Source organism: Ranitomeya variabilis, chromosome 3, assembly GCF_051348905.1.
Source record: "Ranitomeya variabilis isolate aRanVar5 chromosome 3, aRanVar5.hap1, whole genome shotgun sequence".
Lineage (NCBI taxonomy): Eukaryota > Metazoa > Chordata > Amphibia > Anura > Dendrobatidae > Ranitomeya > Ranitomeya variabilis.
Window position 1 is genome coordinate 470,019,084 of NC_135234.1, and position 13,013 is coordinate 470,032,096.

The following is a 13,013-nucleotide window of genomic DNA, read 5'->3' on the forward strand; positions in this document are numbered from 1 at the left end:
CTGGACAAATGAGCAAAACATAGAAAGTACTGAACAATAAAGTCCACAAGAAGTGAACTGCTAAAGGACAAGCAAGGACTTAGCTTTGATGAACTGGTCAGAGTGTCAGGGAAATCCAAAGAGCCGTGACTCCAAGCTAGGACAATTGACAACTGGCATTGATTGAGGGATAAGGCCAGACTAAAATAGCCGAGCCAGAAAGACGATCAGTGGAAACAGCTGCAGATGCTAAATCCAAGAAGGAGCCATACCACTCAAAACCACAGGAGGGAGCCCAAGAGCAGAATTCACAAAAATGCTACTTACAACCACCGGAGGGAGCCCAAGAGCGGAATTCACAACAGGTAAGACCACTTGTGTGGCCATCTGAGCCCTTAAGTCCTGAAAGGCCTGTCCATACTCCATGTTTTTACATTTATTTTCCTGAGCGTCCATTCGAGTACTCAGATCCTGCAGAGTCTGTCCAAACACCTGCTGATTATGTTCCAAGCCTCCAACCTTACTCTGCAGACTGCCCATCTCTTTTTGCAGAGATCTCATCATAGAAAACAGTTGTTCAGTCTTAGGTTCAGTAGCCATTGTCTCAGCAGATTCCTTATTTGGCTTGTGTATCCTGTAACAATTATAGTGGAACACTCAGGAATCTCTTGGCTTGAGACAAATAAGCAGCAGAACCAAGTATAGTGATAAGTCTGTATTATTAAAAAAACAAGCACTGGTGCAATGCGTGAGCAAGTTCAAAAACACAGCAAATAAGGTGAAAACAGGATAAATTCCTTGCAGCTCTGCTGTAGGCAAAGTCAATATTCAAATGCACAAACATGGGTGCAGTATGTGCACAACAGTTCTAGTGGACTGCAAACAGGGTTCTTCTTAGGAATAGTTCATTAGCAGCTCTGCTGCAGGCAAAGTCTTATGGGCGTAGCACTTTCTGGGGAAATGCAGATCATAAGACACCATTCAAACCAGGGCTGGCAGTACTAGCAAAGAGTCCAAAAGCAGTGCAGAGCTTTGAGTCCAGAAACAGTCAAATAAACTAGCAGTGGAAACCAAACAAGATTAGCTGTAGCAGGATGAGCTTACACAGGGGCGGATTATCAGAGGGTCAATATGGGCGGTAGCCCAGGGCCCAGTGGTGTGGGGGGGCCCTGGGCTACCGCACAGATTGACCCTCTGATAATCCGCCCGAGTGTGACTGTGAATGCCCGCCGGCATTTATGTGCTCCCGGACCCGGTGGGCAGAGAGAGGGGGCCCGTCAGTAGTTAACAACAGCCGCCAGCCAATTGGAGGCTGGCAGCTGAAGTCGGCCGCAGCGCACACGTCGCCGGCATCTGACGTCATTGTCAGTCGCCGGCGAGTGTGCATTGCTGGAGGGAGCTCGCCACCTGGAGCGCTGGTCAGGTGAGGGGACTCTGTTTTGTTTTTTTTGTTTTGTTTTGTTTTTTGATAAGCTAACGGTGGACACACTGGGGGCAATGCTGGAGACACTGGGGCAATGCTGGAGACACTGGGGCAGATTGCTGGACACACTGGGGGCAATGCTGGAGACACTGGGGCAGATTGCTGGAGACACTGGGGCAATGCTGGAGACACTGGGGCAGATTTCTGGAGACACTGGGGCAGATTGCTGGAGACACTGAGGCAATGCTGGAGACACTGGGGCAGATTGCTGGAGACACTGGAGCAATGCTGGAGACACTGGGGCAGATTGCTGGACACACTGGGGCAATGCTGGAGGACACACTGGGGCAGATTGATGGAGACACTGGGGCAATGCTGGAGACACTGGGGCAATGCTGGAGACACTGGGGCAGACTGCTGGACACACTGGGGCAATGCTGGAGGACACACTGGGGCAGACTGCTGGACACACTGGGGCAGATGATTGCTGGAGACACTGGGGCAATGCTGGAGACACTGGGGCAATGCTGGAGACACTGGGGCAGATTGCTGGACACACTGACGGCAATGCTGGACACACTGGGGCAATGCTGGAGACACTGGGGCAATGCTGGAGACACTGGGGCAGATTGCTGGAGACACTGGGGCAATGCTGGAGGACACACTGGGGCAATGCTGGAGGACACACTGGGGCAATGCTGGAGGACACACTGGTGTAGATTGCTGGAGACACTGTGGCAATGCTGGAGACACTGGGGCAGATTGCTGGACACACTGGGAGCAATGCTGGAGGACACACTGGGGCAATGCTGGAGACACTGGGGCAATGCTGGAGACACTGGAGCAATGCTGGAGACACTGGGGCAGATTGCTGGACAGACTGACGGCAATGCTGGACATACTGGGGCAGATTGCTGGACACACTGGGGGTAATATGCTGGAGACACTGGGGAAGATTGCTGGACACACTGGGGGCAATGCTGGATACTCTGGGGCAATATGCTGGACATACTGGGGCAGATTGTTGAACACACTGTCTGGCTGCAATGCTGGAGACACTGGGGCAATGCTGGAGACACTGTGGCAATGCTGGAGACACTGGGGCAATGCTGGAGAAACTGGGGCAATGCTGGACACACTGTGGGCAATGCTGGACAATTGGACATACTGGGGCAGATTGCTGGACACACTGGTGGTAATATGCTGGACACACTGGGGCAATGCTGGACATACTGGGGCAGATTGCTGGACACACTGGTGGTAATATGCTGGACACACTGGGGCAGATTGCTGGACACACTGGGGCAGATTTCTGGACACACTGTCTGGGGGCAATGCTGGACATACTGGGGGAATATGCTGGAGTCAGACACTGGGGCAGATTGCTGGAGACACTGTCTGGGGGCAATGCTGGACACACTGGGGCAGATTGCTGGACACACTGGTGGTAATATGCTGGACACACTGGGGCAGATTGCTGGACACACTGGGGCAGATTGCTGGACACACTGTCTGGGGGCAATGCTGGATATACTGGGGGAATATGCTGGAGTCAGACACTGGGGCAGATTGCTGGAGACACTGTCTGGGGGCAATGCTGGACACACTGGGGCAGATTGCTGGACACTGGGGCAATATGCTGGACATACTGGGGCAGATTGCTGGACACACTGGGGGTAATATGTTGGACACACTGGGGCAGATTGCTGGACACATTGGGGGCAGGACTGGAGGCATGGGCAGAATGTAGACACGGGGCATGATTGGAGACACGGGGCAGAATGAAAGACATGGGGCAGGATGGATATGATTATTATTATTATTTATTTATAAAGCACCATTAATTCCATGGTGCTGTACATGAGAAGGGGTTACATACAAGTTACAGATATCACTTACAGTAAACAAACTTACAATGACAGACTGATACAGAGGGGCGAGGACCCTGCCCTCGCGGGCTTACATTCTGCAGGATTATGGGGAAGGAGACGATAGGTTGGGGGTTGCAGGAGCTCCGGTGTTGGTGAGGCGGTAGCTTCGGTGGTGATGAGGAGGCAGCGGGGTAAGTGCAGGCTGTAGGCTTTCCTGAAGAGATGAGTTTTCAGGTTCCGTCTGAAGGATCCGAATGTGGTGGATAACCGGACGTGTTGGGGCAGAGAATTCCAGAGGATGGGTGATATTCGGGAGAAGTCTTGGAGGCGCTTGGATGAGGAGCGAATAAGTGTGGAGGAGAGAAGGAGGTCTTGGGAGGACTGGAGATTACGTGAGGGAAGATATATGGAGATTAGTTCAGAGATATATGGAGGAGACAGGTTATGGATGGCTTTGTAGGTCAGTATTAGTAATTTGAACTGGATACGCTGAGGGAATGGGAACCAGTGAAGAGATTTGCAGAGGGGGGAAGCGGAGGAGTAGCGAGGAGAGAGATGGATTAGTCGGGCAGCAGAGTTAAGGATGGACTGGAGAGGTGCAAGGGTGTTAGCAGGGAGGCCGCAGAAAAGGATGTTGCAGTAGTCAAGGCGGGAGATGATGAGGGCATGCACAAGCATTTTAGTAGATTGAAGGTTGAGGAAGGGACGGATTCTGGAGATTTTTGAGCTGGAGGTGACAGGAGGTGGAAAGAGCTTGGATGTGTGGTTTGAAGGACAGGGCAGAGTCGAAGGTTAGTCCGAGGCAGCGGACTTCCGGTACGGGGGAAAGCATGATGTCATTGATTGCGATAGATAGGTCAGGTAAGGAAGATCTGTGGGATGAAGGAAAGATGATGAGTTCAGATTTGTCCACATTGAGTTTGAGGAAGCGAGAGGAGAAGAAGGAGGATATAGCTGATAAGCACTCTGGGATTCTGGACAGCAGAGCGGTGACGTCTGGGCCAGAGAGGAAGATCTGAGTGTCATCAGCATAGAGGTGGTACTGGAATCCATGGGACTTTATGAGTTGTCCCAAGCCAAGTGTATAGATTGAGAAGAGTAGGGGTCCTAGAACAGAGCCTTGGGGGACTCCAACAGAGAGAGGGTGGGATGAGGAGGTAGTGTGGGAGTGGGAGACACTGAATGTGTGGTTGGAAAGGTACGAGGCGATCCAGGATAGGGCGAGGTCTTTGATACGAAAGTAGGAGAGGATCTGTAGTAGGAGGCAGTGGTCAACTGTGTCAAAAGCAGAGGACAGGTCTAGAAGGAGGAGTACAGAGTATTGTCCAGTAGCTTTGGCGGTAAGTATGTCGTTAGTGATTTTGGTCAGGGCAGTCTCAGTTGAGTGATGGGGGTGGAAACCAGGTTGTAGATTGTCGAACAACAAGTTAGATGAGAGGTGGGAGGAAAGTTCAGTGTGGACGTGCTGCTCCAGGAGTTTGGAAGCGAATGGGAGCAGCGATATTGGGCGATAGCTGGACATAGCAGTTGGATCAAGGGTTGGCTTTTTAAGGATAGGCGTGATTGTGGCATGTTTGAACGCAGAAGGGAAGGTGCCAGAAGTTAGTGATAGGTTGAACAGGTGGGTTAGGGATGGGATAAGTGTGGTGGTAAGGTTGGGGAGGAGGTGGGATGGGATGGGGTCGAGCGCACAGGTGGTGAGGTGTAATATGGAGAGGAGACAGTTAAGGCCCCGTTCAGTGATGTTGGATAGGGATGTTATGGGGTTTGGGCATTGGTCTGGTATACAAAAGGGTTGTGGTGGTTGAACAATGAAGACTTGCCTTGTCTGGTCGATCTTATTTTTAAAGTGTGTGGCAAAGTCCTTTGCAGAGATGAGGGAGGTTGCAGGGGGCAGTGGGGGGCGGAGGAGGGAGTTAAAGGTTTTGAATAACTGTTCGGGGTTGTAGGATAGGGAAGATACGAGGGTTGTGAAGTAGGCCTGTTTAGCAGAGGTGAGAGCAGATTTAAAGGTGAGTGTTGCCTGTTTGAATGCAGTGAAATCGATGGAGACAGATGGGGAAGTGTTATGATGAGCTGATGGTTAGGAGCACTAGGAATGACCTGATGAGCAAACTAGTAATACAGGACAAGCTCTGGGAAGTGGGAACTTTGCTGACCGCAACCCCTAAACCTATCACAACAACTAGAAATAGCCGTGGAGCGTACCTGACTCTGCCTAGACGCCTCTTCACAGCCTAAGAGCTAACTACCCCTAAAGATAGAAAATAAGGCCTAACTTGCCTCAGAGAAATTCCCCAAAGAAATAGGCAGCCCCCCACACGTATTAACTGTGAGTTAAGATGGAAGTCACAAACACAGGAATGAAATAGGTTTCAGCAAAGGAGGCCAGACTTTAACTAAACAGACTTGAGGATAGAAAAGGTATCTTTGCGGTCAGCATAAAAAACTACCAAAAAACCACGCAGAGTGTGCAAAAGAGACCCCACACCAACTCACGGCGTGGAGGTGCCACTCTGCATCCCAGAGCTTCCAGCTTAGCCAGGCAGAATCATGATAGCAAGCTGGACAAGAAAACAGTGGTAAACAAATAAGCTAGCAGGGATTTAGCTTTTGCTGGAGTAGACAGGTCATCTGAAAGATCCAAGAGCAAACTGAACCAGTACTAGGACATTGACAGCTGGCATCAAGTAACGATCTGAGTGGAGTTAAATAGAGCAGCCAGCCAAGGCCTAAACGAGATCAGCTGGAGAAGGAACCTCAGAACCAGCAGCTCCACTCACAGCCACCAGAGGGAGTCCATGAACAGAACTCGCCGAAGTACCATTCATAACCACAGGAGGGAGTTCGAGAACAGAATTCACAACAGGGAAGGATGGGGAGATCATATGGTGTAGAATGGATACTCATGAGTGCAGGATGGAAGAACATATGGCTGGAGCCAGGAATGAGACACACGGGGCCAGGGTGGGGAATATTATTACCATAGGGGCTAATTAAGGGATATTATTACTGCAGTGATGTATTTATTTTATTTTTTGAGTATACTGTTTTAAATGGGGGGGCGGTCCTGTTACTGTGCAGAGTGACACTATATCGCCTTTTTTTCTCCATGTGGTGTAATGTAGAAGTTGGGAAAAATTAAGTAATGTGTTCTGCAAGCAGAACTCGAGATAACTGTTATTTCCTGCAGAAACGAGTCCTGGCTGGAAGAAATGATGGTGGTCTGTGCTGGATGAAAGATGAAGGACTTCACCTAGAGACGTCACTGGTGAGTCAGTGTTACCTATACACTGACACTATACACTGTATACTATATTCAGAGGTCCTGTGTACAATGTCACCAGTGATCTCTGTATTACCTCTACAAAGACACTGCATACTAAGTACAGATCTCCTGTGAATACTGGCACTTATGGTGATAGTATTGTGTTTTTTTTTGTTTGTTTTTTAATTACTGATCAGTATTGTAGTATTCAGTCACTATGTGGTGGTAATATGTGGTCAGGAAATGGTGTTGTGGTATTTGTCCCTTGTATGTGCTATTTGGTCACCAAGTGGTGGTAATATGTGGTCTTGACATGGTGCAGTGGTATTTGTTCCTTGTATGTGATATTATTCAATCACGGTGGTTGTAATTTGTGGTCTGGTCATGGCGCGGTGGTATTTGTTCCTTGTATGTGATATTATTGGTCAAAATATACCTAAATTGTATTGCAGATTTTAACAAATATTTAATAGGTTACAGTAGAGTAGGGCCAAGCCATTTTTCTGGAATAATCTGGTTCGGGTATAACATGACCCCCGTCACATGACCCCCGTCACATGACCCCCGTCACATGACCGGGGGGGCCCACAGTATCTGAACAGCCCGTGGCCCTGGCTACCCTTAATCCACCCCTGAGCTTACATGTCCCAGCAGGCAGGAGAAGAATGCAGAGTAATGCAGGAGAACCTCTGAGAGCTGAGAAGGTTTGCTGAATAGACGGAGCTGGAGTATCTGAAGAGGGGAAGTCTCTTGCAGCACAAGCCAGGGATTCAGGCAGAATACACAAGCAAGGAATATGAAGCAAGCCAGGCTTATAAAAACAGGGAAGTCAGATCACATGAGCAGATTTGAGGCAGCATACGCCATCTTGGAAAATGGCAATAAAGCACCACAGATGAACAAGGAATCCAGAGTCAATACAGAGGGTCTCCCGCCTCACTGCAAATTATCCGTTATTCACTTCATGTATATTTCTGCACGGACAGCGACAAGCAGTGAAATGGATACAGGACGCCAGGTCTGTAAATACTCTTGATTATATATCTATTTTTCTACTTACATGCCACAAAAGACTTTCAACCCTCTTTTAGTTACCTGCAAGTACTGCTTCTAACTAATATAGGCTCTTAAAGCTCCGGAACCTAAATTCTGTGTCAGCATCTAAGTTTGAACTGTATTTTCCATGCACTACCCACGAGAGACTGTTCCTTATTTGTCCCAAGTTATATTTCTTGTTCCTGCTGAAATAAAAGCAACTGTTATCCCAGAGACCGGTGTGTGTCATAATTCCTTCGGCTGCGGATACCGTGTGGGGGTGGATAGCAGGGAACGCTCGGCCTGGTCATTACACAGAGACACCTGCACAAATATGGCCGTCATGGAAGAGTCATCAGAAGGAAACCTTTCCCGCATCCTCACCATAAAATTCAGCATTAGAAGTATGCAAAAGAACATCTAAACAAGCCTGATGCATTTTGGTAACAAGTCCTGTGGTCCGATGAGGTTAAAATAGAACTCTTTGGCCACAATGATCCAAGGTATGTGTGGAGAAAAAAGGGTTCAGAATTTCAGGAAAAGAACATCTTGCCAATCATTTAAACACTGGGGTGGATCCATCATGCTTTGGGATTGTGTTGCAGCCAATGGCACAAGGAACATTTCACGAATATAATGAAGAATGGATTCAATGAAATTTCAGCAAATTCTTGATGCAAACATAACACCATCTGTAAAAAAAAGCTGAAGTTGAAAAAAGGATGGCTTCTACAAACGGATAATGATCCTGAACACAAGTCAAAATCCATAATAGACCACCTCAAAAGGTGCAAGCTGAAAGTTTTACAATGGCCCTCACAGTCTCCTCATCCGAACATCAATGGAAATCTGTGGGTAGACCTCAAAATAGCTCTGTATGCAAGACGACCCAAGCATCTCATATAACTGGAAGAATTTTCCAATGATGAATGGATGAAAATCTCTCAAATAAGAACTTAAAGACTCTTGTCTGGCTACAAAAAGCTGGGATGCTTTCAAAAGGGGGTGCTATGTTACTAGATACTAACCATTCATGGTGCCCAAAGTTTGCATGTGCCCATTTTACTTTTGTAATTTTTAAAATGTAAAAGATGACAATATGTACAGTATATATATATTTTTTTTTGCCAAAAATACAAAGAAAATGTGTCATCTTTAACCCCTTTCTGACATCTGACGTACTATCCCGTCGAGGTGGTGTGGGCCCGTATGACCACCGACGGGATAGTACGTCATAGCCGATCGGCCGCGCTCACAGGGGGAGCGCGGCCGATCGCGGCCGGGTGTCAGCTGCATATCGCAGCTGAAATCCGGCACTATGTGCCAGGAGCAGTCACGGACCGCCCCCGGCACATTATCCCCCGGCACACCGCGATCAAACATGATCGCGGTGTACCGGCGGTATAGGGAAGCATCGCGCAGGGAGGGGGCTCCCTGCGGGCTTCCCTGAGACCCCCGGAGCAACGCGATGTGATCGCGTTGCTCCGAGGGTCTCCTACCTCCCTCCTCGCCGCAGGTCCCGGATCCAAGATGGCCGCGGCATCCGGGTCCTGCAGGGAGGGAGGTGGCTTACCGAGTGCCTGCTCAGAGCAGGCGCTGGTAAGCCTGCAGCCCTGCACAGCAGATCGTCGATCTGACAGAGTGCTGTGCACACTGTCAGATCAATGATCTGTAATGTCCCCTCCGGGACAAAGTAAAAAAGTTTAAAAAAAAATCCCCACATGTGTGTAAAAAAAAAATATATATATATCCTAAATAAAGAAAAAAAAAAGAAAATATTATTCCCATAAATACATTTCTTTAGCTAAATAAAATAAAAAAAACAATAAAAGTACACATATTTAGTATCGCCGCGTCCGTAACGACCCAACCTATAAAACTGCCCCACTAGTTAACCCCTTCAGTAAACACCGTAAGAAAAAAAAAAAAAACGAGGCAAAAAACGCTTTATTATCATACCGCCGAACAAAAAGTGGAATAACACACGATCAAAAAGACGTATATAAATAACCATGGTACCGCTGAAAACGTCATCTTGTCCCGCAAAAATCGAGCCACCATACAGCATCATCAGCAAAAAAATAAAAAAGTTATAGGCCTGAGAATAAAGTGATACCAAAATAATTATTTTTTCTATAAAATAGTTTTTGTCGTATAAAAGCGCCAAAACATAAAAAAATGATATAAATGAGATATCGCTGTAATCGTACTGACCTGAAGAATAAAACTGCTTTATCAATTTTACCAAATGCGGAACGGTATAAACGCCTCCCTCAAAAGAAATTCATGAATAGCTTGTTTTTTATCACTCTGCCTCACAAAAATCGGAATAAAAAGCGATCAAAAAATGTCACGTGTCCGAAAATGTTACCAATAAAAACGTCAACTCGTCCCGCAAAAAACAAGATCTCACATGACTCTGTGGACTCAAATATGGAAAAATTACAGCTCTCAAAATGTGGTAACGCAAAAAATATTTTTATTGCAATGAAAAGCATCTTTCAGTGCATGACGGCTGCCAATCATAAAAATCCGCTAAAAAACCCGCTATTAAAGTAAATCAAACCCCCCTTCATCACCCCCTTAGGTAGGGAAAAATAAAAAAATTAAAAAATGTATTTATTTCCATTTTCCCATTAGGGTTAGGGTTAGGGTTTGGGCTAGAGTTAGGACTAGAGTTAGGGCTAGGGTTAGGGTTAGGGTTAGGGCTAGGGTTAGGGCTAGGGTTAGGGTTAGGGCTATGGTTGGGGCTAGGGTTAGGGTTAGGGCTAGGGTTAGGGCTAGGGTTGGGGCTAGGGTTAAGGGCTAGGGTTAGGGCTAGTGTTACGGTTAGTGTTAGGGCTAGTGATAGGGCTAGGGTTATTGCTAGGGTTAGGGCTAGGGTTGGGGCTAGGGTTGGGGCTACAGTTAGGGTTGGGGCTAAAGATAGGGTTAGGGTTTGGATTACATTTACAGTTGGGAATAGGGTTGGGTGTGTCTGGGTTAGAGGAGTGGTTAGGGTTACTGTTGGGATTAGGGTAAGGGGTGTATTTGGATTAGGGTTTCAGTTATAATTGGGGGGTTTCCACTGTTTAGGCACATCAGGGGCTCTCCAAACGGGACATGGCATCCGATCTGAATTCCAGCCAATTCTGCGTTGAAAAAGGAAAACAGTGCTCCTTCCCTTCAGAGCTCTCCCGTGTGCCCAAACAGGGGTTTAAACCAACATATGGGGTATCAGCGTACTCAGGACAAATTGGACATCATCTTTTGGGGTCCAATTTCTCCTGCTACCCTTAAGAAAATACAAAACTGGGGGCCAAAAAATAAGTTTTGTGGGAAAAAAAAGATTTTTTATTTTCACGGCTCTGCGTTGTAAACTGTAGTGAAACACTTGGGGGTTCAAAGTTCTCACAACACATCTAGATAAGTTCCGTGGGGGGTCTAGTTTCCGATATGGGGTCACTTGTGTGTGGTTTGTACTGTTTGGGTACATCAGGGGCTCTGCAAATGCAACGTGACGCCTGCAGACCAATCCATTTAAGTCTGCATTCCAAATGGCGCTCCTTCCCTTCCGAGCTCTGTCATGCGCCCAAACAGTGGTTCCCCCCCACATATGGGGTATCAGCGTACTCAGGACAAATTGGACAACAACTTTTGGGGTCCAATTTATCCTGATACCCTTGTGAAAATACAAAACTGGGGGCTAAAAAATCATTTTTGTGAAAAAAAAAGAATTTTTATTTTCACGGCTCTGCGTTATAAACTGTAGTGAAACACTTGGGGGTTCAAAGTTCTCACAGCACATCTAGATAAGTTCCTTGGGGGGTCTAGTTTCCGATATGGGGTCACTTGTGGGGGGTTTGTACTGTTTGGGTACATCAGGGGCTCTGCAAATGCAACGTGATGCCTGCAGACCAATCCATTTAAGTCTGCATTCCAAATGGCGCTCCTTCCCTTCCGAGCTCTGTCATGCGCCCAAACAGTGGTTCCCCCCACATATGGGGTATCAGCGTACTCAGGACAAATTGGACAACAACTTTTGGGGTCCAATTTATCCTGATACCCTTGTGAAAATACAAAACTGGGGGCTAAAAAATATTTTTTGTGAAAAAAAAAAAGATTTTTTATTTTCACGGCTCTGCGTTATAAACTGTAGTGAAACACTTGGGGGTTCAAAGTTCTCACAACACCACTAGATAAGTTCCTTGGAGGGTCTAGTTTCCAATATTGGGTCACTTGTGGGGGGTTTGTACTGTTTGGGTACATCAGGGGCTCTGCAAATGCAACGTGACGCCTGCAGACCAATCCATTTAAGTCTGCATTCCAAATGGCGCTCCTTCCCTTCCGAGCTCTGTTATGCGCCCAGACAGTGGTTCCCCCCCACATATTGGGTATCAGCGTACTCAGGACAAATTGTACAACAACTTTTGGGGTCCAATTTATCCTGATACCCTTGTGAAAATACAAAACTGGGGGCTAAAAAAATCATTTTTGTGAAAAAAAAAATAATTTTTATTTTCACGGCTCTGCGTTATAAACTGTAGTGAAACACTTGGGGGTTCAAAGCTCTCAAAACACATCTAGATAAGTTCCTTAGGGGGTCTACTTTCCAAAATGGTGTCACTTGTGGGGGTTTTTAATGTTTAGGCACATCAGGGGCTCTCCAAACGCAACATGGCATCCCATCTTAATTCCAGTCAATTTTGCATTGAAAAGTAAAATAGCGCTCCTTCCCTTCCGAGCTCTGCTATGCGCCCAAACAGTGGTTTACCCCCACATATGGGGTATCTTCGTACTCAGGACAAATTGCACAACAACTTTTGTGGTCTAATTTCTTCTCTTACCCTTGGGGAAATAAAAAAATGGGGCGAAAAGATCATTTTTGTGAAAAAATATGATTTTTTATTTTTACGGCTCTGCATTATAAACTTCTGTGAAGCACTTGTTGGGTCAAAGTGCTCAACACACATCTAGATAAGTTCCTTAAGGGGTCTACTTTCCAAAATGGTGTCATTTGTGGGGGGTTTCAATGTTTAGGCACATCAGGGGCTCTCCAAATGCAACATGGCGTCCCATCTCAATTCCAGTCAATTTTGCATTGAAAAGTCAAATGGCGCTCCTTCCCTTCCGAGCTCTGCCCTGCGCCCAAACAATGGTTTACACCCACATATGGGGTATCAGCGTACTCAGGACAAATTGCACAACAATTTTTGTGGTCCAATTTCTTCTCTTACCCTTGGGAAAATAAAAAATTGGGGGCGAAAAAATCATTTGTGTGAAAAAATATGATTTTTTATTTTTACGGCTCTGCATTATAAACTTCTGTGAAGCACTTGTTGGGTCAAAGTGCTCAACACACATCTAGATAAGTTCCTTAAGGGGTCTACTTTCCAAAATGGTGTCATTTGTGGGGGGTTTCAATGTTTAGGCACATCAGGGGCTCTCCAAATGCAAC